General features: G+C 46.6%; 1 protein-coding gene across 1 annotated transcript in view; it reads right to left on the bottom strand.

Annotated features, from left to right (window-relative positions):
* SLAIN2 (SLAIN family member 2) overlaps window positions 1-25,174 on the bottom strand; it is a 443,253-nt gene that overhangs the window by 67,336 nt on the left and 350,743 nt on the right. The window lies entirely within an intron of this gene.

Here is a 25,174-nt window from a genome sequence, read left to right on the forward strand (position 1 = left end):
GCTGCCTGCTGTTTAGAGTGCACGTCTACACAGTAATGTTTTGTAAATGTATGTGTGGTAGACCATGTGGCTGCTCTACATATGTCCTCTAAGGGAATGTTTCCAAGGAAGGCCATAGAGGCCCCCAACTTTCTGGTGGAGTGGGCTCTTGGTGGAATTGTAAGAGTTCGTTTTGCTTTTGCATAACAGATTTGAATACATTTCACGATCCACCTAGCAATACCAGCCTTGGAAATAGCGTTACCTTTGTGGTGTGACGCAAAGGCAACGAAAAGCTGCTTAGTTTTCCTAAAATCCTTGGTCCTGTCAATGTAATACATTAGGGCCCTCTTGACGTCAAGGGTGTGGAGCATCCGCTCCGCCAGTGACTCAGGATTTTGAAAAAACACTGGCAATTCAATTGTTTGGTTTATGTGGAATTGAGATACTACCTTGGGTAGAAATTTAGGGTTAGTGCGGAGCACTACCCTGTTAGCATGAACCTGGAAGAATGGCTCCTGGATTGTGAGGGCCTGCAGCTCACTAACTCTCCGTAGCGATGTAATTGCTACTAGGAAAGCCACCTTCCAAGTCAAGAACTGAAGTTCGCAGGAATGTAGTGGCTCAAAGGGAGGACCCATCAGTCTTGTAAGAACCACATTGAGGTTCCACTCTGGAGCTGGAGGGGTCCGCGGTGGAATGACCCTTTTGAGTCCTTCCAGAAAAGCCTTGATAGCAGGCACCTTGAAAAGTGAAAGGTGCTGTCTATTTTGGAGGTATGCGGCCATCGCAGACAGGTGAATGCGGATGGAAGTATATGCCAAATTACACTGGTACAGATGAAACAGGTAACAGATGATGTTCTGAATGGAAGCATCTAGTGGATTGATGTTGTGGTTTGCACAATAAATGACAAACCGCTTCCATTTGGCCACATAACAGGCTCTAGTAGTGGGCTTTCTTGCCTCCCGAATGATGTCCATGCAATTCGGAGGAAGGTTAAGGTAGCCAAACTCTAGGACTTTAGGAGCCAGATCGCCAGGTTGAGCTGTTGCGGATCTGGGTGCTGAATGTCGCTATGGCTCTGCGTCAGAAGGCTGGGTGTGAGACGAAGCCTTTGATGCGGTACCACGGACAGTTCCAGAAACGTGGTGTACCATGGTTGGCGAGCCCACGTTGGAGCAACCAGGATGAGAGTCATTGAGTGCTGCCTGAGCTTGCGTGCCACCAGCGGTATCAGGGGTGCTGGGGGAAAAGCGTACGCAAATTTGCCTGACCAGTTTATCCATATCGCATTGCCCTGCGATTGTGGGTGTGGGAACCTGGCGGCGAAGCTTTGGCATTTTGCGTTCTCCCTTGTGGCGAACAGGTCTATTTCTGGATGACCCCATGTCTGAAAGTACGGCTGGAGTACTGATGGATGTATCTCCCACTCGTGCATCTGGTGGCTGTGCCTGCTGAGCAGGTCCGCCATCTGGTTGTCCTTGCCTGGGAGGTGTTCTGCCATGAGGAAGATGTTCCTCTGAATGGCCCACTTCCACATGCTCTGAGCCAGATGAGACAGCTGCGGAGAGTGTGTCCCTCCCTGTTTCTGAATGTAGTACATGGCCGTCATGTTGTCCGTCCGGATCAACACGACCTTGTTGCACAGATGTACTTTGAACGCCTTTAAGGCCATGAAGATTGCCATCAGTTCCAACACATTGATGTGCATCTTCTTCTGCTGTAGTGTCCATAGTCCCTGCACTGTGTAATGGAGTACATGCGCTCCCCAACCTTGGAGAGAAGCGTCCGTCGTCAGGATAATCTGTGGCACAGGCTCCTGGAACGGTCGGCCCTTGCAAAGGTTCTGTGGACTCCACCAATGCAGAGAGTTGTATGCCCGACCGCTCACCAACACTAGGTCTTTTAATTGGCCATGAGCCTGAGTCCACTGACGTGCCAAGCACTCCTGAAGGGGACGCATATGTAGTCTCGCGTGCGGGACAATGGAGATGCAGGAGGCCATCATGCCGATCAACTGCATGAACACTCGTGCTGGAAGTGAGTGTTGAGGTCTGAATTTTTGGATCAGCGATTGAATGCTGTTGATCCTCACTGAATTCGGCTGTGCTGTAGCCGCCAGAGTGTTTATGGTCGCACCCAGATACTGCCGTATGTGAGCGGGCTGGAGATGGGACTTTGGGTAATTCAGTGAGAATCCCAGATCGTGCAGAAGGTGAATGATTTGGGACACGTGGTCGGCGCACTGCTTGTCCGACTTTGCTTGAATGAGCCAGTCGTCCAGATAGGGGTAGACGTGGATGTTCTGACGTCTTAGATGCGCCGCCACTGTCGCCAGGCACTTTGTGAAGACCCTGGGCGCCGTGGTGACCCCAAAGGGCAGAACCTTGAACTGGTAGTGCTGGTTTTGAATGGTGAACCTTAGATATTTTCTGTGTGAAGGATGCAGGGGAATGTGAAAGTATGCATCCTTGAGGTCCAGAGTTGCCAGGAAGTCCCCTTGCTGGAGCAGTGGGAGAACCTGTTGCAGAGTAAGCATATGAAAATGCTCTGACAGAATGTACGAGTTGAGAGGTCTGAGGTCTAGGATGGGCCTGAGAGATCCGTCCTTTTTTGGGATTAGAAAGTACAGGGAGTAAACCCCTGTTCCCCTTTCTTGCAGTGGAACGAGCTCTATTGCCCCTTTTTGCAGCATGACTTGAACTTCCTGCTGCAACAAGTGCAAGTGCTCGCCGGACATAGGACGGTTCTTTGGAGGTATGTTTGGTGGAATGGAAGTGAGTTCCAATAACCGTATTGGATAAGAGATTTGACCCACCTGTCCGTGATGATGGACCTCCACACGGGCAGGAACTGCTGGAGTCTCCCCCCGACCGGTGTTGTGTGGTCGGGGGGCAGTGACAAGGCGTCACTGTTTGCTGGCGGTGGAGGACCTGGAGCTGTTATTTCCACGTCCTCTGCCCTTGACGTTGTTGCCACGGTATCCACCCCTACCCTTGTTGGTATATGAGGATTGGGTGTTACTTTTATAGAATTGTGTGGATTGTGACGCTTGACCCCTTGAGGTGCCTCTGTTATTGGAGCGGCGAAAGGAACCACCCCGAAACTGCTGGGACTGAAGGGCACCCATAGATTTAGCAGTGTCAGTGTCCTTTTTCATTTTTTCAAGGGTGGCATCCACTTCTGGGCCAAACAGGTGGTCTGGATTTACTGTTTGGTTAAGGATGGTAGTCTGAATGTCTGGTTTAAAGCCTGATATTCTGAGCCATGCATGCCGGCGCAGCAGAACGCTAGTATTTATTGCTCGTGAGGCGGTATCAGCCACATCTAGAGCACACTTAATGGAGGCATTGGTAATAAGTTTCCCCTCCTGAATCAGCATTTCAGCAGCCTCCTTATACTGATCCGGCAAGTGCTGTAGAAGTGCTTCTAGGGTGTCATAGTGTGCCCTGTCGTAGCGTACAAGTAGCGCCTGCGTGTTTGATATGCGCCACATATTGGCTGCCTGCGCAGCAATACGTTTCCCTGATGCCTCAAACACTTTTGATTCCTTGTCAGGGGGAGGAGCATCACCCGTGGTTTGTGAGTTGGCTCGTTTACGTGCGTTGGAGACAACCAAAGAGTCTAGTGGCAACTGTCCCTTGATGTACGTTGGGTCAGTGGGCGCTGCCTTCTATTTCTTGTCAATGCGAGGATTGATGACTCTTGCCCGGGTGGGCTCCTTGAAAACCTCTGGTGCATGTTTGAGCACGCCTTTGAGCATTGGCAATGTCTTGACAGTTTTTTCAGCCACTGAGAAAGTGTCAAAAAGAAAATCGACATCCACTGGGTCTGCATGGAGGTCTACGTCATGATTGGCTGCAGCTCTTTCAATGAGAGCGTTGAAGGCTGCGGAGTCCTCCGTTGGGGAAGTTTTTGCCGCAAAAAGCTGTGGCTCATGTCCCGAATGAGGGTCCTCAGGATCGCCCCCGGCAGACCATGGCTCATTGACATCTTCTGGGTCTGAGTAAACTGGATAAGCATACTCATCCTCTTCATCTCCGTCCCCCTCTCCAGCGATAGAATGAGTGGGTGAGAGCTCCCGACCTTGTGGAGATGCAGGCTCCACAGGGGCAGGTGCACCCGCAGAGTCCAACTTCTTTTTAAGGGGAATGTGGAAATGCTCCAACACTGGCTCCGGGGTGATTTTCCGTTTAAGGAGAGAGAGCTTGCCTGTGTTGGCGTCGATGATGACCTCTCGACGCTCCTCCTCTGCTAGCGGTTGGAGCCGTGTCTTTGGAATCACCAATGATGCCTTTGGCGTCGAAACCTGCTTCAAGGGCACTCCGACCCCTGGTTTCGCAGTGAAAGCCTTCGGCGCCGTCCTTGGCGGCAGCGTGAAGTAAATCGGCGCCTGCGCCTTCGCTGGTTTCTGCTTGGGCGGCACAGTGTCCTTCGGCTCGAGCGCCGCGGCCCCATCCCGAATACGCTGAAGGGACTCAGTGACCTTCTTGGTGAGTGAGGCGGAGGGACGGACCGGCTCGAGCGAGTCCTCCGACGCCGGATTCGGGTCGGCAACCAAAGCCGCAGTCTTTGGAGCCGACGCAGCACCCCCTTTGGCCTTGTCGACTGGGAGCGGTGCAGCCAGAGACTTGGGGTCGTCCTGACGCTTCTTCGAGGCCTTCTGATGGTCATCGACCTTCTTGGCGTCGACGCGACTCTTCAGAGCGTCGACCAACTTCGGCGCCGACGCAGCCGCGTCGGGCGTCTTCGCCTTTGGCTTCGACACCGGAGTCTTCGGATCGGCCATTTTGGCGTGGCTCTTGAGCTCGACGGCCATTTTGGATTTCTTCGGCGCCGAGGCCTCCGAAGCCTTCGATCCAACCAGTGCGACTTGCACTTTCGGTTTCGATACGGATGGCGTCGACCCTGATGGTTTCACTTTCGGTTTCTGGGCCGGGAGTGGAGCCCCACCAATGTCCGTGGCCGGGCCAAGAGGTGGAGCCGTGGGACGAGTTTTGAGGTCTTGGGTAAGGCCCGAAGGCAATCCCTCGACCTGGGCCTTATGTTGGGTGGCCCCGGAGTCAGTGTGAGGAAGCTCCTCCTCCGAGCTATCCTCCACGGTGGCAATGGCCCAGTCGTCGTCCCCTACCTCCTCGACAACTTCCTCGAACTCTTCGTCTTCCGCGTCGTAGTCTTCTTCGCCCTCCGACGCCGGGTTAGAGTCCGAGACATTTTGGATGGTGTCGTCGTCAACATCCTCTTCAAAGATGTTCGCCGGTGGGGGTGCCGAACTCCGGGCCTGCAGTCTTGCGGCCCGACGTAGCTTGAGAGTTTTCTTCGACCGGAACTTGGAGCAGGCCATACACTTGGCCTCGTCGTGGTCCGGCGACATGCACTTGTTGCACACAGGGTGCACGTCGATGTGCGGGTACTTTGAGGCACACACTGAGCACCTCTTAAATGGACTTCGTTCCATGATGAAGTAGTCTGGAGCGTCGTGTAGGCCCGTCCGCGCCGACAGCACGCGGATGGGTAGTAGTTGATCGGAGCAGATGAATAAACCAACCCGACCGATAGACAATACCGACGCGAGTCCTAAAGACCTTTTGGTCTCAAGTAAAGAAAGTTAAACAACTATCGATTCCGACAGAGGGAACCGAAACACATCCGAACCCAATGGCGGAAAAAAACAATCTGGGGATGGAGTCGATGCCCATGCGCACTGTAGTCCAGGGGAGGAGCCACCTATCTTGTGATACTTCGAAGACTCTTCCAGGACAACAATGTGCAATCATCCGGACCCAACACTAGGCGGCGATCTATGCACAGATATGAATGTCAGCAGCCCACATGCCTCGAACATAGGAATTATGTAGAGCGGGATTATGTGTTAGGGAGAGTAATTATGTAGTATGGTAGTCTGTCTTGTGGAGTGGTAACCTCAGGTTTAGTCTTCCTAGTTGGTAGGGTGTTAAAATATCGATAACAAAAATATAGCTGACATAAATATCGTTGCAAAAATATCGTTTACAAAAATATCGACACCCTATACTTAAACAGGTAAGTACATAAATATCGACTCCAAAATATCGTTGTAATTAATATAGATGTAAAAAATATCGACTTTTTAAAATAATTAAAATTACATTAAATAATAAATAAATATAAGTACTATTAACAAAATACATTACATTACTTTTATTTTTTAACTATTTCAAAAAAATTTACTACACTTTTTAATTATAAACTTAATAAATGTGGACATATAAATTAATTTTACACATTACTTTATATAACAACAATAATACATATATATAATTAAAATACCCCTTTACCCAAAAACCCAAAACTGACCCTGAACCCTAAAAATACCCCTTTACCCAAAAACTGAAAACTGACCCTGAACCCAAAAAATACCCCTTTACCCAAAAACTAAAAACTGACCCTGAACCCTAAAAATACCCCTTTACCCAAAAACTAAAAACTGACCCTGAACCCTAAAAATACCCCTTTACCCAAAAACTGAAAACTGACCCTGAACCCTAAAAATACCCCTTTACCCAAAAACTGAAAACTGACCCTGAACCCTAAAAATACCCCTTTACCCAAAAACTGAAAACTGACCCTGAACCCTAAAAATACCCCTTTACCCAAAAACTGAAAACTGACCCTGAACACTAAAAATACCCCTTTACCCAAAAACATTTTCACTAAAAAAATCCTGTACACACACCTAAAAATAATTAAAAAATTAACAATTAATTACATAATTATTATTCAATTAACTAATTGAAATTAATTAACTATTATTTATTACACTATTTATATTCATTTAAAACATTAATTAATGTATTATTTCATTATATTTAAATTACTTCCCACCCTACTCCCCTATAAACCCACAACCCGCTACGGAACTATTAATACTAAATTCAACTGAAAATACATTATTAAATAATAATATACTACTAAAAATACTACTTTGACTAAAAATAATCATTAAAAACACTACATTACTTATAATTATTTAAAAAACGATATTATTGTAAACTATGTTTTTGTAAACGATATTTATTACAACTATATTAATGTTAACGATATTACTTACCTGTCTGTCGATATTTTGGTCAGACGATATTTTTGTCATCGATATTTCTTCCTGTAGATATTTTTGCAGCGATATTTATGCTAGTCGATATTTTTGCGACGATATTCCTGCTCTGTACCTTCCTAGTTTCCATAGAAGCTAAACTATAAACTGAAAGGGACTGAAAAAAAAGGAACCAATGAGGAGTACTTCTGGACATAGTTCCAGGTATGAGCAGGGCCACTGGAATTATGCTACTGTTCTGCTGCACTGATTTTCGCAAAATTAGACATTTTCCTCATTTGCCACATAATCCATCATCTGCTGCATAATCTGAAGATTTGAACAAAAAATCCATGTTTCTAGCACAAACGTTACCAAAGATGCAGCGACAAGTGTTGCAGCGTGGTGGAAGGCCCTTAGCAAACCTGGAATTGTCACCTTTTACTTATTGCTAAATGTGGGTGTTAAATTGGTACTAATGGTGCGCAGACCACTCTTGCTTCTTTCTGTGCCTCTCTTGCCTCTTTCTACCTTTCTCTTGCTTCTTTGTGCACCTTTCTTCCCTTTTCTGCACTTCTCTTGCCCATTTCTGCCCATTTCTTCCGCTTTTTGCACCTCGCTTCTTTCTGCACCCCTCTTGCCTCTTTTTGCACCCTTCTTGCCTCTTTGTGCACCCCTGTTGCTTCTTTCTATACCTCTTACCACTTTCTGCACCCTCTTCCCTCACCTCTCTTGCTTCTTTCTGTACTTCCCTTGCTTCTTTCTGCACACCTCTTTCCTTTTTCTGCACACTTCTTCACTCTTTCTGCACTTCTCTTGCCTCTTTCTGCACCTCTTGCTTATTTCTGTACTTCTGTTGCCTTGTTCTGAACCCCTCTTGCAACTTTCTGCCCCTGTTCCCTCTTTCTGCACCTCTGTTGCTTCTTTCTGCACTTCTTGCCTCTTTCTGTACCTCAGTTGGTTCTTTCTGCACTTCTCTTGCTTTTCTCTGCAAGTCTCTTGCCTCTTTCTGCAGTTCTATTGCCTCCTTCTGCAATTCTATTGCTTCTTTTGCACTTCTCTTGTCTCTTTCACTACTTTGCTTACCTCCTTCTGCACCCCACTTACCTCTTTCTGCACCCCACTTTCTTCTTTCTGCAGCCCTGTTGCTTCTTTCTCCACCTCTGTTGCTTCTTTCTGCACTTCTCTTACCTCTTGCCTCTTTCTGCTCCTCTTGCCTTTCTGCACGCACTTGATTTTTGTGCACTTCCCTTGCTTCTTTCTGCACCCCTCTAGCTTCGTTCTGCACCCCTTTTGCCTATTTGTGCAACTCTCTTGGCTCTTTCTGCACTTCTCTTGCTTCTTTCTACGCCTCTGTTGCTTCTTTCAGCACTTATCTTGCCTGTTTCTGCACCTCTTGTGCCTCTTTCTGCACCTCTCGTGCCTCTTGCTGCACAACTTTTGCCTCTTTGTGCACCCCTCTTCCTGTACCGCTCGCCTCTTTCTGCACCTCTCCTGCCTATTTCTGTACCTCGGTTGCATCTTTCTGCACCTCTGTTGCTTCTTTCGGCACTTCTCTAGCCTCTATCTACACCCCTCTTGCTACATTCTGCACCTCTACTTTCTGCACCGTTTGCTTCTTTCTGCACCCCTCTTGCCTGTTTCTGCACCTCTTGGCTCTTTCTGCACCCTCCTTGCCTGTTTCCGCACCTCTTGCCTCTTTCAGCACCCCTCTTGCCTCTTTCTGTACCTCTGTTGGTTCTTTCTGCACCTCTGTTGGTTCTTTCTGCACCCCTCTAGCCTCATTCGGCACCTGTTGATTCTTTCTGCACCTCTGTGGTTCTATCTGCACCTCTCGTGCTTTTTTTATGCACCCCTTTTGCCTTTTTTTTGTACCCCACTTTCCTCTTTCTACACCTCTTGCCTTTCTGCAGTTCTCATGCCTCCTTCTGTACCTGTTGCTTCTTTCTGCACCTCTCTTGCCTCTTTCTGCACCTCTCTTGCCTCTTTCTGCACCTCTCTTGCCTCTTTCTGCAACTTGCTTGTCTCTTTCATCACTCCTCTTGCTTCTTTCTACAACTCGGTTGCTTCTTTCAGCATTTGTATTGGGAAGTACAAGCTGTCAAGTTTAAAGGTCTGCGTACTCTCGTGACTGAGGTATATGTCTACTTGTATATGTTTTCTCAGGTGTAATGCATCTGAAGATGGTAGATCAAAAAGCAGGTGGCTTCTCCTATAGGTGGTTAAATGGTCTCAGTTCTGCTCTGTCATTCGGTACAGGCACACATGTCTTATGTACATAGGTATCATAGAGCCCCTCACATATACTATTGAATACCCATGTGCCTGTATTATGAGCAGAAAGAAATACATACACCTTTTTATACACAAATTTACAGAGCTTGCTGAATGAAAAACTGGTATTAGAGTATTTGTATGTATATTTTTATGTAACAGGTCACTAGGTAAAAGCAGAGACATGCATGCATACCTTCATAAACTTTGACAGACTTACAACAGTGATATTGTTAGGACTGTTTGGTAGGCCTAACATTCTGAGCAGTCAATGAATAGTGAACCTTCAGGCGAAAAAGTGAAATTTAATACAGCTTGGGAGAAGTGTTAGTGATTAGGCTACTTTGTATGAGTCTGGTAAGGTACAGTCGCAGAAGGCCTCTTTCTGCACCACTGTTGTCTATCTGCATTTTTCTCAATTCTTTCTGCACCTCTCTTGCATCTTTCTGCACTACTCTTGCTTCTTTCTGTACATTTCCTATGTAGGCATAGTTAGAAATTAGCATTTAAAAAAACCTTTGAAATTCATTGAAAAAACAGGTTTCAGGGATGTTATAGTTAGAAATTAGCATTTAAAAAACCTAAGATATTCACTGAAAAAAACAGGTTTCAGGAACGTTATGGTTAGGCTGAGCTAACTATACATTTCCCCTCCCCCCCAGCAATGCACTGCTGATGACGTCACATATTACATCATTCATGACATGGTCAGTGACATCACTCATGAAATCTCAAATTACATCACAGATGACATCAGCCAGTGACAGTGTTTCTAAAAAGTTTAAGAATGTTATATATATAAGCACGCCAAGGTGTACTGAAGAATGAGTGAGTGTATGAGTGGTATGAGTGGCTGTATGGATGATTTAGTGGGTGAGTGACTGAGTGAAGGGAGTTATTAAACGGGCCTTAGTTCATTTATTTATGTGTTTTGTATAGCGCGAACATGACATGTTAGGGTATCCGAGCGCTTTACAGCAGTAGCAAGTTATTTACAAGAATTAGCAAAAAAAAACAAGTTCGATACAAATTGGATCATGCAAACATGAAACAATAATGCAGGAAAACACAGGCTATACACAGGGAATAGGGAAGGCGAACAGGAGAACAGTTGGGGAGAATAGCTGGAGGACGTTGGCAAGAGCAGAGGGAAACTGCAGGTACCAGTCTTTGCCCTTAAAGTGACAGTGAGGAGGAAAAGAATGCAGAATGGTAGGCAACGTCACTGAAAAAGGAGTCATATGGTTTGCATGTATGAGAGCAGAGTCAACAATCCCAGAAGAGATCAAGTACACGATCAAACAAATTGCTGGACTGCTGAAACTGCAGAAGCGCTGAGCGAGTTTCGGGTAGGAATTTGCCCATTAGGAAAGTCTTTACTTCCTTTTTGAATCTTGATAGAGCAGGTATTCTTCTGATGTAAGGTGGCAGCGAGTTCCAGATTCTGGGGGCAGCCCCAGAGAAAGCGCTGTTGTATGCCGGGGTGGTTTCAACACAAAATCCCTGGCACACCGCGAGTGCCTACCTCCTCCGGAAATCACGATTTTCTCAGCAAGATACGCAGGAGATTTGGAGTGTACATCTTTATGAGTGATACAGGCCAGTTTCAATTAGATTCTGGCTTCATACGGCAGCCAATTCAGCGCCGTTAGGTGCTGTGAAATGTGATCACATTTTTTGAGCCAGTTAGGAGTCTTGCGGCTGCGTTAAGACAGGCTTTTAGGGGAGCTGTTGAGACCTTGGGTAGGCCAGATAGGGTTATGCATCCGTATTATAGAGATAACTAAAGCCTGAACTGCCATTTTTAGTTCCAAAGTATCTAGGAAAGGTGTGAGATTTCTCAGGTAGCAACTGGCATTTTTGGCCATTGTGTTTATGTGGGCTTGCATGTTCGGGTTTTTGTCCAGTGTGATTCCTAGTGATTTGGCTGAGTCCACTATGGTAGGGGTGCAGTTCAGCGCAGTGATCGAGTTGGTCCATTCAAACATGTCAGGGGAACTTTTCGGAGGGGAAATTAATAAGAATTCGTTTTTTTCAACATTTAGTTTGAGAGGTTGCTAGCAAGCCATTGAACAATGTATTTCAGAGCATCATTCATTATTTTGACCTCCTCTAGAGATGAAATTTTGATGTAGCTCTGAGTGTCGTCTGCTTACATGTTGGAAGAGATGTTGGCGATACGAAGAGTTTCAGCTAATGTTCGAGATAGAGGTTAAAGAGAGTTGGGGAGAGAGTTGAAACTTGGGGGCAGTAATCATAATCGGGGAAGGGGAGGATAGATTGCGATTAACTAAGAATCTCTGAGAGCGGTTCTGTAAGAAGGATTTTAACTACTTGAGAACGGTTTCCCCTAGTCCCATCCTGCATTCCAGACTTTCTAGTAGCTTTTCATGGTTGTCTGTGTTGAACACCGATGATAGAGCCAAAAGAATTAAGAGATATGTTTTGTCTTGGTCGAGGGCTTGGAGGGCATCATCTACTATGTGGCGAATAGTAGTTTCAGTACTGTGGTCTGAAACCAGATTGGCATTCATCTAGCAGGTTGAAAGTGGCAATGTGTAGGCTAAGTTGTTGTACGCATTTCTCAAGTAGTTTCGCAAGTAGAGGAATATTTTATATTGGTCTGGTTCCGCAGGGCTTAGCAAGGTTTTTTTTAGAATAGGGATGACTTGACCAGTTTTTAACGAGTCTGGTATAGACCCTTGCATTAGGGAAGCATTGATTATTGCAGTCCAGATGGGTATGATGAAATGGTTGGCTGCGGATAAGCAGTTGGATGGAAGTGGGTCATTGAAGTGGTTGTTTGGTTTAATGGATGATAGAATTTTTGATATGCTATGCTAGTCATATAAGTTGAAGGTGATCCAGTGGGCTTGGTTTTCAGGTACCGTTTGAAGTGTCACCGCAGGCTGTGAGAAGACGATAGCAGTAGAATACAACTCGTTACCCGGGGAGTTGATTTTAGCCGAGAGGGAGGAGAACTCCTCACAACTTATTAGGGATTTGGTTGTTTCTGTGGAGGTTTTAGCCAGTTTATTCGACCCGTATTACATTGGGAGTGCTCCGTGGTCTGAATCCAGACAGCTGTAACCGCACAATGAGCACGGTTACGTCTGTTGGAAGCACTCCCAATGTAGTAGGGGTTGGTTGACCGACATCAGCGGCTTTTTTGTGAAGTATTTTACCACAAAGGGAGATTTGATTTCTTCTATCCTCAGTAATCCATTTGCTGCCTCTGTTCTCTTTGAAACTGCGGAGCTCACTGCGCCTGAGACACCATGCATATCACACCGTGATTATCAGCATCACAGCTCTTGGCCCCCTCACCCCACCCGCTGCCCCTCCCCAGTCCTGAGTAAGACCCCCTGTAAGGCCTCCATTGATCCTTCTCTACGTTGGGGTTGAAACGTCGACAACTTATGATCTCGCCAGCATATGTCTCAGTTATAATACGCTCACGAAGGCCATCTAAGCATGGCAATCTGAATACTGTTGAACATTTACGTGTTTCTCTTCTGGCTCCGCATGGAAGAAACTTATCTGTATTTGTATTTTGACTAATAGACGATTGACCGTCACTTTGATCCTGAAAAACCCTCTATCCTTGCATGCAATCACATCAACCAGCACCCCTGACCTCTCCCTCACTCCTTCGGGCACCAATGTGTGTTCTTTCAAATAAGCAATGTATTGTTGATTCAAGGTCCATTGTGATTAAATAACAGTGTACCCGCATTATTACCTGACTTGGCTTGGCTTATGTTTGGCAAATCTTTAGCTTCTCTTTATTTTTTGCTTGCAAGTAAACATGTACTGGGACCCCTTCTCAATGTACCTGAGTAAGTGATTGGACATCCAGGAAGTCTTTGAGGGTGTTGACCTGGACGTCCTTGAGGTCATCCCAACGAAGGTTAAAGTCTCCTAGGAATTTATTACTGGAGTGTGGGGAGGCATTTGCTATAATGATTTCCTAGGGGTGGTCAATGAATGGGTCATTTTTATCTGGGGGTGGTAGAAGGTGTGCAGTTTGCATAATTGGTTTGAGTTATTACTTATGGAGAGTGCGAGGTTTTGGCAGGAGTCAAGAGGGTCGGAGCAGAACTGGGTAACTGAGAGGTCGGAGCGATGTAAGCAGGCAATACCTCCCCCTTTTTAGATTTGTCTGTCAAGTCTTATAATGTTATAGTTGGGAGGTGCCAGTAGATCCATGCAGGGTGACGAAGCTTAGTTAACCAAGATTCAGTTAAGATTGTCACGTCAATTTCTTGCCTCAAGATTAGTTCGGCAATTGTTTGAGGCATGCTTCAATGCTGATCTGCAGTTAAGGAGACCAGATATTGGAGATGCTGAGTTCCCCGGGGTTGAGTCGTGGGCAGGGGTGGATAAGGGTATTTGTTTTAGATTACTGCTGATCACCCCTCTGTTTCTGCAACTAGAGGATCTGTTTGTGTTGATTGAGACCGTATTGATCTTATTTTCCCCTTCCTTAGCAAGGGGATTACAGGCCACAGGTGTCTCCTCGTAGGATATAAGAAGAGCTAGGGTTTCATCCTCTGATAGATAGTTAAGTTGATTGCGGGGCGGTATTGCCTATAAGCCAGCGACAGTGGTTGAAGGTAAGGCTTAATATGCGGGCAGAGTTCTGAATTTTGACTATGCTTGAATTTAGCGAGAGTGTGTTCAGTAACGAGTAGGTGGTTCCTCAATTCAAGATTCGCGTTATGGATGCTCTGAGCTAGGCTAACTGATCAGAGCTTCAAGGTCCTTTAGTGAAGGGTGTACTAGTGGCGAAAGGACAAAAGAGTCGGAGCTTAGAGTGGTATAGTCGGGTCCTGGTAAGAGAATTGAAGTTTAGTTTCCAAGTGGCTGCGTTTCTTTATGGAGAGGTGAGCCGAGGGCCTATTCTGCTATTAGTGAATATATGGGGGAGGGACTAATCTGTGTGAATGTGTGCATCAGTTTGTCAGTGAATGTGTGTATCAGTTTGTGTGTAAGTGGCTGCATGCGTTGGTGAGTAGATACTGGAGTGTCTATATGGGTTATATACCTGTATGGGTGCCTGAGTGTGTGTGGGTGGGTGGGTGTGTGACTCCCTGCATGGATGTATGAGTGGGTGAATGCCTGGTTGTATGGGTTCTGAGTGAATCTATGAGGAACTGTATGGGCGAGTGAGTGTGCGTATGGCTGTGTTAGTGAGTAAATGGATGTCTCAGTGGTATATGGGTGAGTAACTGCATATGTGAAAGGCAGTATATGTGAGTGTTGGAGTATATAAGTGAGTGTATGATTGTGAGAGTGGCTGTATGGGCGAGTGTTTGCTTGTATCAGTGACTGTATGAAGAGTAAGTATTTGTTAGTATCTGTAGGAGTAGTGAGCCTGTGTGTGTTTCTGTATGAGTGAGTAAGTGGCTGTGTGATTGAGTTTTTGGGTGTGTGAGTATGTTTGTGAGTAGCTTATGGGTGACTGTGGATATATGAGTGGCTGTATGGGTGGATATCTCAGCCGCTGTATTGGTGAGTGACTGGCTGTATGAGTGAGTGAGTGGATGTGTATTTAGACCTATGAATCAGTGAGTGGGTATGTATTTACTGGTGTTGGTTTATCAATGGTTTCAAGAATGGTGGTCTGGAATTTGGAGTGGGTGTATGATAGGTTATATTGGGGTGTGAGTAGGTGCATCAGAGATTATGTGGATGATGTCATCTGTGATGTCATCAGCAGTGCATTGCGGGGGTGCAAGTTATAGTTAGCTTAGCTAACTAGAATGGCTGAATTCCTCTGGTTTTGTACGAGTGAAATGTCAGCCTAGCTAGAATGTCCTGAAACCTGTTCATCATATCATATAGTCTTAGTCATCTCTACTTCAAAAGACATAATATATATGCGGATGGATTTTACCTTTTTAAGAAGCTATGCTAGCAACTTGGCCATCTTATCAGCCATTACTTGAGTAGTTGTCTCTAATACTAGTTTATTTTAGCACCTTCATCAGTGTCCCTACCTATAGTGTTTCTCAGGGTAGGTTACTAGGCAGTGCGGGGAGACAAAATCTTGATTCCTAAACATGATACAGTCTGTTCCATTATGGTGATAATACTCTCAAGTGATCTGTGTGCAGATGTTGTTCTGTCTAATGCACACTGCCTTGTCAGTACTTTTATGTATTCCCATTCTATACTCTGTGGCGAGCCCATGCTCTCATTTAGTATAAAAAAAGGCCTGTGCTTTACCCAATCACATTTGGAACTCAGCATGCCAAAATGCTTCTTGGTAGAGGTTGCATGTCGATATTTTAAGTCATAACCTACAGCATCTACTTTTATGCAGGAGGAGCGTGTTATCAAATGACATTATGCCATGTGCCAGACCCCATTTGGCAGAGGGTGGGTGGTGTATGGGACAAATAGAAGATATTGTGCCTTAGCTGTGGGGGTGGAAGCGTTAGAACGTTGTCTCGGGGCCAATCCTATTACAGGCTCTGCAAACTGGGCCAAGTTCTTGACTCTCAGTGGTGGTACCAGGTGAGCAGCCACAAACTTCAAGGTGGTAGTGTGGGGTTGTCTCGTGCTCAGAACCCAACAATCAACTCTCAACGAAATGTCCAACACAGTATTACCTTGCTAAATAAGGAAAATGCTACTTACCAGTATGCATCTGTACTTGGCACATAGAGCTGCAGAGTTGCACACTGTGCATAGATTGCCACCTAGTGCTGGGCTCAGATGTTTGCAGTTTGTTGTTCTCCTGAAAAGTTCTAAGGAAGTCACAAGATAGGTGACTCCTCCTTTGGACCACATTGCGCATGGGCATCGGCTCAATCCCCAGATTGTTTTTCACCATTAGGGAAATGATGGAGCTTTGCAAGAAGAAGGAAGTATGTCTATGTAATTTGTATCTAATTAAGATAATACTGGAACAGACAAGGGTAGCCGGGTGGGCGTGTGCAACTCTGCAGCTCTACATGCCAAGAACAGATGCATACTGGTAAGTAGCATTTTCCGTTCGAGGCATATGAGCTGCAGATTGCACACTGTGCATAGATTGTATAGCAGTACCCACTCTTAGCGGCGACCACCCCTATCTGTTGCAGTAGTTTGGAATAATGTTTTGAGAACAGCCTGGCCCACTTTAGCTTGTTGCTTGGTTTGCACATCTACACAATAGTGTTTTGTGAATGTGTGCGGTGTAGCCCATGTAGCTGCTCTGCAGATGTCATCTAGGGGAATGTTCCCTAAAAATGCCATTGAAGCCCCTATTTTTCTTGTAGAGTGGGCTTTAGGAGGAACAGATAACATACGTTTAGCTTTGTGGTAACAAATCTGTATGCATTTGACAATCCATCTAGCTATCCCAGATTTTGAAATGGGATTACCTTTGTGTGGTGGTGAGAAAGACACAAAAAGATGTTCTGTCTTACGAAAGGGCCGTGTCATCTCTATGTAGTATAGCAATGCTCTTTTGACATCTAGTGTGTGAAGAGCTCTTCCTGCTACTGTCTGTGGTTGCCAGAATAAAACGGGCAGTTCCACAGATTGATTGAGATGGAAGGGAGAAATAACTTTGGGCAAGAATTTTGGATTAGTACGCAGAACTGCCTTATTGTGATGCATTTGCAAGAAGGGTTCTTGAATGGTTAGTGCTTGTAGTTCACTAACTCTCCGCAGAGAAGTAATAGCTACTAGGAACGCAACCTTCCACGTTAAAAATTGTAGTTCACATTTGTGTAAGGGTTCGAAGGGAGGTCCCATTAATCGTGTGAGAACAACGTTTAAATTCCACACAGGTGAAGGTGGTACTGTGGGAGGAATTATTCTTTTAAGGCCTTCCATAAAGGCTTTAATGGCAGGCACTTTGAATAGAGATAGATGTTGTCTGTTTTGCAGATATGCTGCTATTGCAGCAAGATGTAGCCTAATAGACGTATAGGCTAAGTTACATCTTTGGAGATGCAGTAAGTATCCTATGATGTGTTGAATAGACACATCTAGAGGATTAATATTGTTGTTGTGACAATATATTACAAATAGTTTCCACTTGGCTGCATAACATGCCCTAGTGGTTGGGCGTCTAGCTTCTTTTATGACATTCATGCAGTCTGGAGGAAGGTTCAGATATCCAAATTCTAGGATTTCAGGAGCCAGATCGCAAGGTTGAGCTGAGCTGGGTCCGGGTGTCTGATTTCTCCACGGTTCTGTGTTATGAGGTGTGGAGAGAGGTGCAATTTTTGGTGCGGTACTACAGACAGTTGTAGCAGTGTGGTGTACCACGGCTGTCTTGCCTACGTTGGAGCAACTAGGATGAGGGTGAGAGAATGCTGCTGTAGTTTGTGTACTACTAGTAGCATGAATGGTAGAGGTGGAAAAGCGTACGCAAATCTGTTTGACCAGATCATCCATATTGCATTGACTTTGGACAGTGGGTGTGGATATCTGGTGGCGAAGCTTGGGCATTTGGCGTTTGAGGGTGGCAAATAGATCTATCGGAGGTTGTCCCCACATCTGAAAGAATGGCTGAAGAAGTTGCATATAAAGTTCCCACTCGTGGGTCTGTTGTGTTTGACGACTTAACAGATCCGCTATGGTATTTTGTACTCCTGGAACATGCTGGGCTAGAAGGAATATGTTTTGAGGTATAGCCCACCGCCATATGTCCTGTGCTAGTTGAGAGAGCTGCAGGGAGTGTGTGCCTCCCTGTTTCTCTATGCAATACATGGCTGTTATGTTGTCTGTGCGGACTAACACAGCTTTGTTTGATACTTGCTTTTGGAAAGCTTTTAGTGCTAGGAATATTGCTAGTAACTCCAGATGATTGATGTGGAGTAACTTTTGTTGCGGTGTCCACCTGCCTTGCATGGTGTGTTGCAGTGGGTGGGCTTCCCTGCCGGAGAGCTATGCATCCACAGTCAAGATTATCTGAGGAACTGGCTCTAGGAACGGTCGTCCCTTGAAAAGGTTTTTGGTATTCCACCACTGCAGAGAGCGAGGAGTCCAACCGTCTACCAACACTAGGTCTGTCAATTGACCTTGAGCCTGGTTCCATTGACGTGATAAGCATTTTTGAAGCGGACGCATTTGAAGTCTTGCATGGGGCACTATGAAAATGCAAGAGGCCATCATCCCTATGAGTAGCATGAACCCTGTGCTGGAAGGGAGTGTTGTAGCTGAAACTTTGTGAGAAGAGTTTGCATGCTGGCTATCCTTGCTGGAGTGGGATAAGCTAGCGCTTTTGAGGTGTTTATTGTGGCACCGAGGTACTGTTGGATGATTGTAGATGGGACTTGGCATGGTTTATTGTGAACCCAAGTTATGAAGCAGTTGTATCGTGGCATGAGTGTGTTCCGCACATTGGTTGTATGAGCTGGCTTTTATGAGCCAGTCGTCCAGGTACGGGAAGAAATGGATGTGCTGTCTTCATAAATGCGCTGCCACTACTGCTAAGCACTTGGTGAATACTCTTGGTGCTGTTGTGACTCCGAATGGGAGTACTTTGAATTGATAGTGTTGCCCGTCTATTACAAATCGGAGATACTTCCTGCGAGCCTTGTGAATGGGAATGTGGAAGTATGCGTCCTTGAGATCTAAAGTAGCAAGGAGGTTGTTTTGTGACAGAAGCGGAAGGACTTGTTGGAGTGTGACCATGTGAAAATGGTCTGACTGTATGTATATGTTTAGCGGTCTGAGGTCTAGAATAGGCCTTAGGGAGCCGTCCTTTTTTGGAATTAGAAAATATAGAGAGTAAACCCCCTGGTTTTGTTGGTGCAGAGGAACTGGTTCTATTGAACTTTTTTGTAACAGAGATACTAGTTCTTGCTTTAACAGTAATAGATGTTCTTGTGACATTGGAAACTGTTTGGGTGGTATGTTTGGGGGGGGGGGGGGGGTAGATGTTAGTTCTAGACAGTAACCTGACTGAATAATTTGTCGCACCCACCTGTCTGATGTGATGTTGGTCCAGGCAGGAAGGAATTGTTTCAGTCTTCCCCCCACAGGAGTGGAATGTTGGGGGGGGGGAGGGGGAAGGGGAGGAAAGTCATTGGGTAGGCGTAGCGGCAGAGCGGGGTTGTTGGTTTTGCCTCTGCCTTTGTTGTTGTTACCCCTGTAACCCCCTCTCTGGTAGCCCTTACTGAATGTGGATTGGCTTGGGGTTTTGTAAGAAGTGGAGGGACTTTCCGAGGAGCAGCCTCTAGTGTTGCCTCTGTATGATGAGCGACGAAAAGAACGCCTGGGAGCTTGCAGCTGCAAGGCTCCCATAGATTTTGCTGTATCTGTCTTTTTTCATCTTCTCTAAAGACACGAAAACATTTGGGCCAAATAAATGTCTCATCAAAAGGCTGATTAAGGATGGAGTTTTGTACCTCAGGTTTAAAACCTGGGATACGTAGCCAAGCATGTCTACGTAGAAGGGTGCTGGTATTGATTGCCCTTGAGGCGGTATCTGCAGCATCTAGGGCACAACGAATGGAAGTATTAGTAATATTTTTTACCTTCCTGTATAGGTTCATTGGCCCTATTTTTGTATTTGTCTGGTAGATGCTGCATTATGGACTCTAGTTCATCATAATATGCCCTGTCATATCTGGCCAGCAACGCTTTGGTGTTGGCAATGCGCCAGATATTAGCTGCTTGTGACGCTGTTCTTTTAACACAGGCGTCAAGTAGCTTGGATTCTTTGTCTGGTGATGAGGCCTCACCTGATGTCTGAGAATTAGCACGTTTACGTGCATTAGACACTACGAAAGAGTCTATTAGTGCTGGACCTTTAATAAAGACTGGATCAGTAGGGGCAGCTTTATATTTTTTCTCAATGCGAGGATTGAGGACCCTGGCCCTGGCAGGGTCTTTAATAACCTCTGTAGCGTGTTTGATGACACCCGTAAGCATTGGCAAAATGACAGTAGACCTTTGTGTGTTATCAAAAGTGTCTAGTAGGAAATCTTCCTCCACCGCATTGGTGTGTAAGTCCACCCCATGCTATTGGGCAGCTCTTTGGACTAGTGCAGGAGTCTCCAAACCGGTCCTGGAGGGCCGGATCCATTCCAGATTTTTTGGATATCCCCATTGAGGTACATGTAGTAATTTTACAAATCTGGCATGGATCCGGCCCTCCAGGACCGGTTTGGAGACCCCTGGACTAGTAGGTTAAAACCTATAGTGTCCTCTGGTGGGGAAGGCCTAGAAGGGTATATATAGTCTTGTGGGACATAAGGCACATCATGGGTGTTGTAATCATCCCATGGATTAGGTGACTGAGGGGGGACTATTGGTCCCTGCTGGGTCATGTGCACCCCCGCCTGTGTCTACATCATCGTCTGGATTAAGGGACGGTGTAGGTGAATGGTGAGGTGGAGGAGGTGCAGGAGGAGAAACAGTATGGGGAGGTGGTGGAGAAGGGACCCTTAATGGAGAGGTTGCAATGTCTCTTTTCTTTGGAGGATGAGGAGGTGCTTCCGCATCAAGTAGTCTCTTCTTGGAACTGAGAGTCAATTGACCAGCCTTAGGATCCTTTACAAGAGTTTTTTGGTTAGGATCAGGTGTGAAAAGTTCCTCTGAATAGGGCAGTCCTTCGGCGTTGAGCTTTTCGGTTCCATAGGTTTTTTGGGCACAGAGTCAGTAGCTGGTTTTGCTTTAGAAGTGTGCCCTTTTGAAATGTCCTTTACCGGATACCTGTTTCTTCGGTTCCGGGTGTTTTTTCGGTTCCCAAGCGTGTTTTTGAGGTTTAGGCGGGTTTTTAGTCGGCTCCGAATGCGGTTTCGGCATCGATGAGCCGCTGCCAGTCTTCGGCGCCGTGTGCTTAGGTTTCGGAGCAACGGTCGGCGTGGTTGAGGAAGATGGCTTTTTCTTCGGTTTCGGTATGGGATCGGCACCGGGAATGGCTGGCTCGAGCCCGAGCCGCCTGAAGAATTAATGGGCTTCTTTGTCGGGCCCGAAGGCGGGCGTGGGAAGCAGTCTCTCGGTGTGCACCCGGGCCCGAAGATGTGGGTGTGCCCGAAGCCTTTTTAGAGGGTGTCGAAGAAGGGTTGGGGTCGACGATTTTACTTACAACTCGTTGAGATGGAGTGACTTCCTCGACGTCGGAGTCTTCGGTGTCTGAGGAGCTGGTACTGTCTTCGGCGTGCTGATGCTCTGGCACGTCGATGCCCTCTTCGAAGATGTCGTGGAGGATCGAAGCCGACAAGCGAGCCATTGTTCTTCGAGCTAGTCGATCCCGGATAGTCTTCTTGGAGCGGAAGGAGGCACAAGCGGGACAGTCTTTGGCCTCGTGCTCCGGTGAGAGGCAGAGGATGCACACTTCATGTAAGTCGGTGTGGGGAAACTTCGACCCACATCGAGGACATTTTTTGAATGGCGTCCTTTTCATGAGCCAGAAAGTAAGGTCTAGGTGGGCCCGAAAGCCTTCGCCGACGACCGGAATCGAAGACTTCGAAGTGGTAAAGAATCGCATCGATGTGGAGCGTGATCGAAACAATACCGTCAAACTGGGCGAGGATTGCGCGGCGAAAGAAATTCGGTTCTAAACTGGAGCGCAGGAAACACATCCGAGCCCGATGGCGGAAAAACAACAATCTGGGGATGGAGCCCATGCCCATGCGCAATGTGGTCCTCACATGGCCATGTCTGAACTGGGGTGGCTGAGTGGGCTTAAGAATGGTGATGGATTAAACCCAGATCAGTTGACTGGGGGTGAGTGTTTGATTTGCTCAAACGCTCCGTCCATCATCCCCTTTTGTATCGCTTTGTTCGCCCTAAGTTGGCAGGGTATGCTCAGACGTGAGTCCCTTGCTCACTTGGCCACTGGATTCAAGATAGCCTGGCTGATGAGGATTATGAATCCGAAACCGGTCCCAGGATGCTTGTTTCCGGTCCAGGGAAGACATGGCTTGGCAGTTCTGTCTGGACAGTTCCCATGAGGCACAGGGTCAGACTGATTTGCATATTGCCATGTCTGAACTGGGGTGGCTGAGTGGGCTAAAGAATGGTGATGGATTAAACCCAGATCAGTTGACTGGGGGTGAGTGTTTGATTTGCTCAAACGCTCCGTCCATCAACCCTTTTTGTATCGCTTCCTGCATTCAGTCAGCATTGCTTTCTTGTCACACTAGTCTTTCATCACTTCCTGGCTAGCCTGAAGGTTTTTTTATGCCTAACCCATCAACCTCCTGAAACCAATCACATGGTCCATCAGAGCCTTCTGAGGTGACTACGAAGTTCCTTCCCATCCTTCTTCGATCAAGGCAAGTGGGCCATGTACTGGGTGCCCAAACAAAAGTTCAAAAGGGATTAAATCCTTCTCCCTTCTGTGGAATATCCCACTGAGCAAATACAAGACATAGCAAGAGAAGATCTAATTCCTCCTGATGTTTTCTGGTACAGCTTCCATCGTGCTCTTAAACCTCTTCACCAATCCATCAGTTTGTGGATGATATGCAGTGGAGAAGTTATGCGTCACATGATCTAGCGCCCATATCTCTCATACAAGATACAATTGGTTACACAATTAGAAATCAGTCGTGGGAAATCCAACCCTGGAAAAAGATGCCTAGGAGAGTCCTAGCTACCTCATTGGCATTTGTTCTCCTCGGTGTAGTACTTCTGAAAACCTGCTAGCACAACCCACCACAACCCAGATCTACTTGCTCCCAGGCATTGATAAATTACTAAAAGAAAAGTTTACTGTCCCTTTGTAACCTAATCAAGACGCAGAAGCAAACATAACTAACAACCATGATGTCTAGTTGCAACATCCATGATTTGCAAATTATCAGTAGTTCATTTATTATAGAAGCAATGACACTAAGGTAGGAATGGAGGAAGTCTCAGAAGACTTGCCCTGGCTTTAGCAGTGATGATGGGAGGAAGCATGACAATTAGACTAAGCGAGACATTGTGGGCACTGGAACAGGCTGCCCACCTCAGCTGCATAATCCTTCCAAAAACCTTCAGTCATTGTGTTACTGGGATAGGTACCAGTATCAGATATCACATCCCTGGTAATAAAATTGGCATCAGTTGCTTCCCTCTGTTGCACACCTGATCAAGAAAACAGCGGACTCACTATCATTTTGTTCCAATGCAAGGCAGGAACACAGTGATTAGGTGCCTTTTACTGAGGCACGCGATACATGCCACAGAATTCAGTCTCCTGCAAACCACACAATTTTAACCTATGCTGCAGATTTAGAACCAGGACCAGTCTCAGAGGTGCTGGGACACTGGGACCTGCCCGACCTGGAGACCGTCTCAAGTCTCTACACTCTGGCATAAATAGGACCCTGTGGTCCCAAGAGAGCACCGAGGGAGCGATGTGGGATTTCGACTGAACAGTATATACTTGGACTCCCAGGTGTCCGAGATACAGGTAAAACCTGGATGGTACCAGTTGTCATGCAGACCCTGATGCATATCCTGGTGGGTGGTGCCACAGGGGTTATGTATTGTGCTGAATGCTCCAATGTCATATTTCTGACTTCGTGCCTCAAAACCACATAGCTCTTTCTCTTTTATTTTCCATCCCCTGATGTAGTAGAAAAGCTGATCATAAAGGCACAGTGCTCAATTAGCCTTTGGCAATGAGCTAACAGCTGCAGTACTAATAGCTCCCTTGAACTGGGGGGGGGGGGGGAGCAGGGGGTGCATGTATAACAAGTCTGTAGAGCTCCATGGGAAAGAAGAGTGTCCTTATCTAGTGTGATACCCTGGAAATGTAAAGAACAACCTACCTGCTCGAACAGTGACCAGAGATCAACTGCGGAGTACCCCAAGGATCATCGCTCAGTCCCACGCTCTTCACTCTCTACATGGTCCCCTCGCCACCATCGTCAGACAGCATGGACTCAGCATAGTATCCTACCCCAACAACACCCAGCTCATCCTCTCCCTCACGAAGGACCCCGAAACCACTAGACTCCGCTTCCAAGAAGGAATGAAAGAAGTCGCAGCTTGGATGAGCAGCAGCTGTCAAACTCAACTCCGAGAAGACAGAAGTCCTCGTCCTTGGACTCACCCCCTCAGCTTGGGACAACTTCTGGTGGCCCACTGCCCTCAGCAACCCCCCCCAACCCCCACGGACCACGCCTGAAACCTCGGCATCATACTCGGCTCCTCTCTCACCATGACCTGACAGATCTACACCATTGCCTCCACCGGCTTCAACACACTCCTCATCCTCCACAAGACCTTTAAGTGGATCCCCTCCGAAGCCAGAAAGCCCATCACGCACACACTCATAACAAGTAGACTGAACTGCGGAAACGCCCTCTATGCTGGAATCAACAAATCCCTGCTGCGCAAACTTCAGACCATCCAGAACACTGTGGCCAGACTTGTCCTCGGCATCCCTCGACATGAGCACATCACCCAACACCTGCGAGACCTCCACTGGCTCCCCGTTGAGAAGAGAGTAACCTTCAAGCTACTCACCTACGCCTACAAATCCCTCCACAACACCGGACCCAAAGAGCCTCCTGCCACGTACCCTAAAGAAACCTCCGCTAAGCCGACCTCGCCCTAGCAGAAACCCTGCGCATCCACAGAACCAGAGCAGGTGGAAAAGTCTTCTCCTACATCGCAGCAAAAGCCTGGAACGAGCTCCTGGTCAATGTCAGATGCCCCCTTACTCTGCACACCTTCAGGAAGAGCCTCCAGACATGGCTTTTCGGCTGACTGACCCCCCTCGCCTTCACCTGCCCCTTAAGACCCTCACAAATTAATTAGCACGCTTTAAACTCCCTGATTGATTGAGCGCATAACTTCCTACTGGAAGGAGATTACTACAAATCTCTTTAGAGGAAGGGGACAGCCTTTACTGTAGTTGAAGAAAATCTGGACTGGACACGTAGCAGATGATGG

The sequence above is a fragment of the Lissotriton vulgaris genome, chromosome 3_1, assembly GCF_964263255.1.
Source record: "Lissotriton vulgaris chromosome 3_1, aLisVul1.2, whole genome shotgun sequence".
In the NCBI taxonomy this organism is placed as follows: Eukaryota; Metazoa; Chordata; class Amphibia; order Caudata; family Salamandridae; genus Lissotriton; species Lissotriton vulgaris.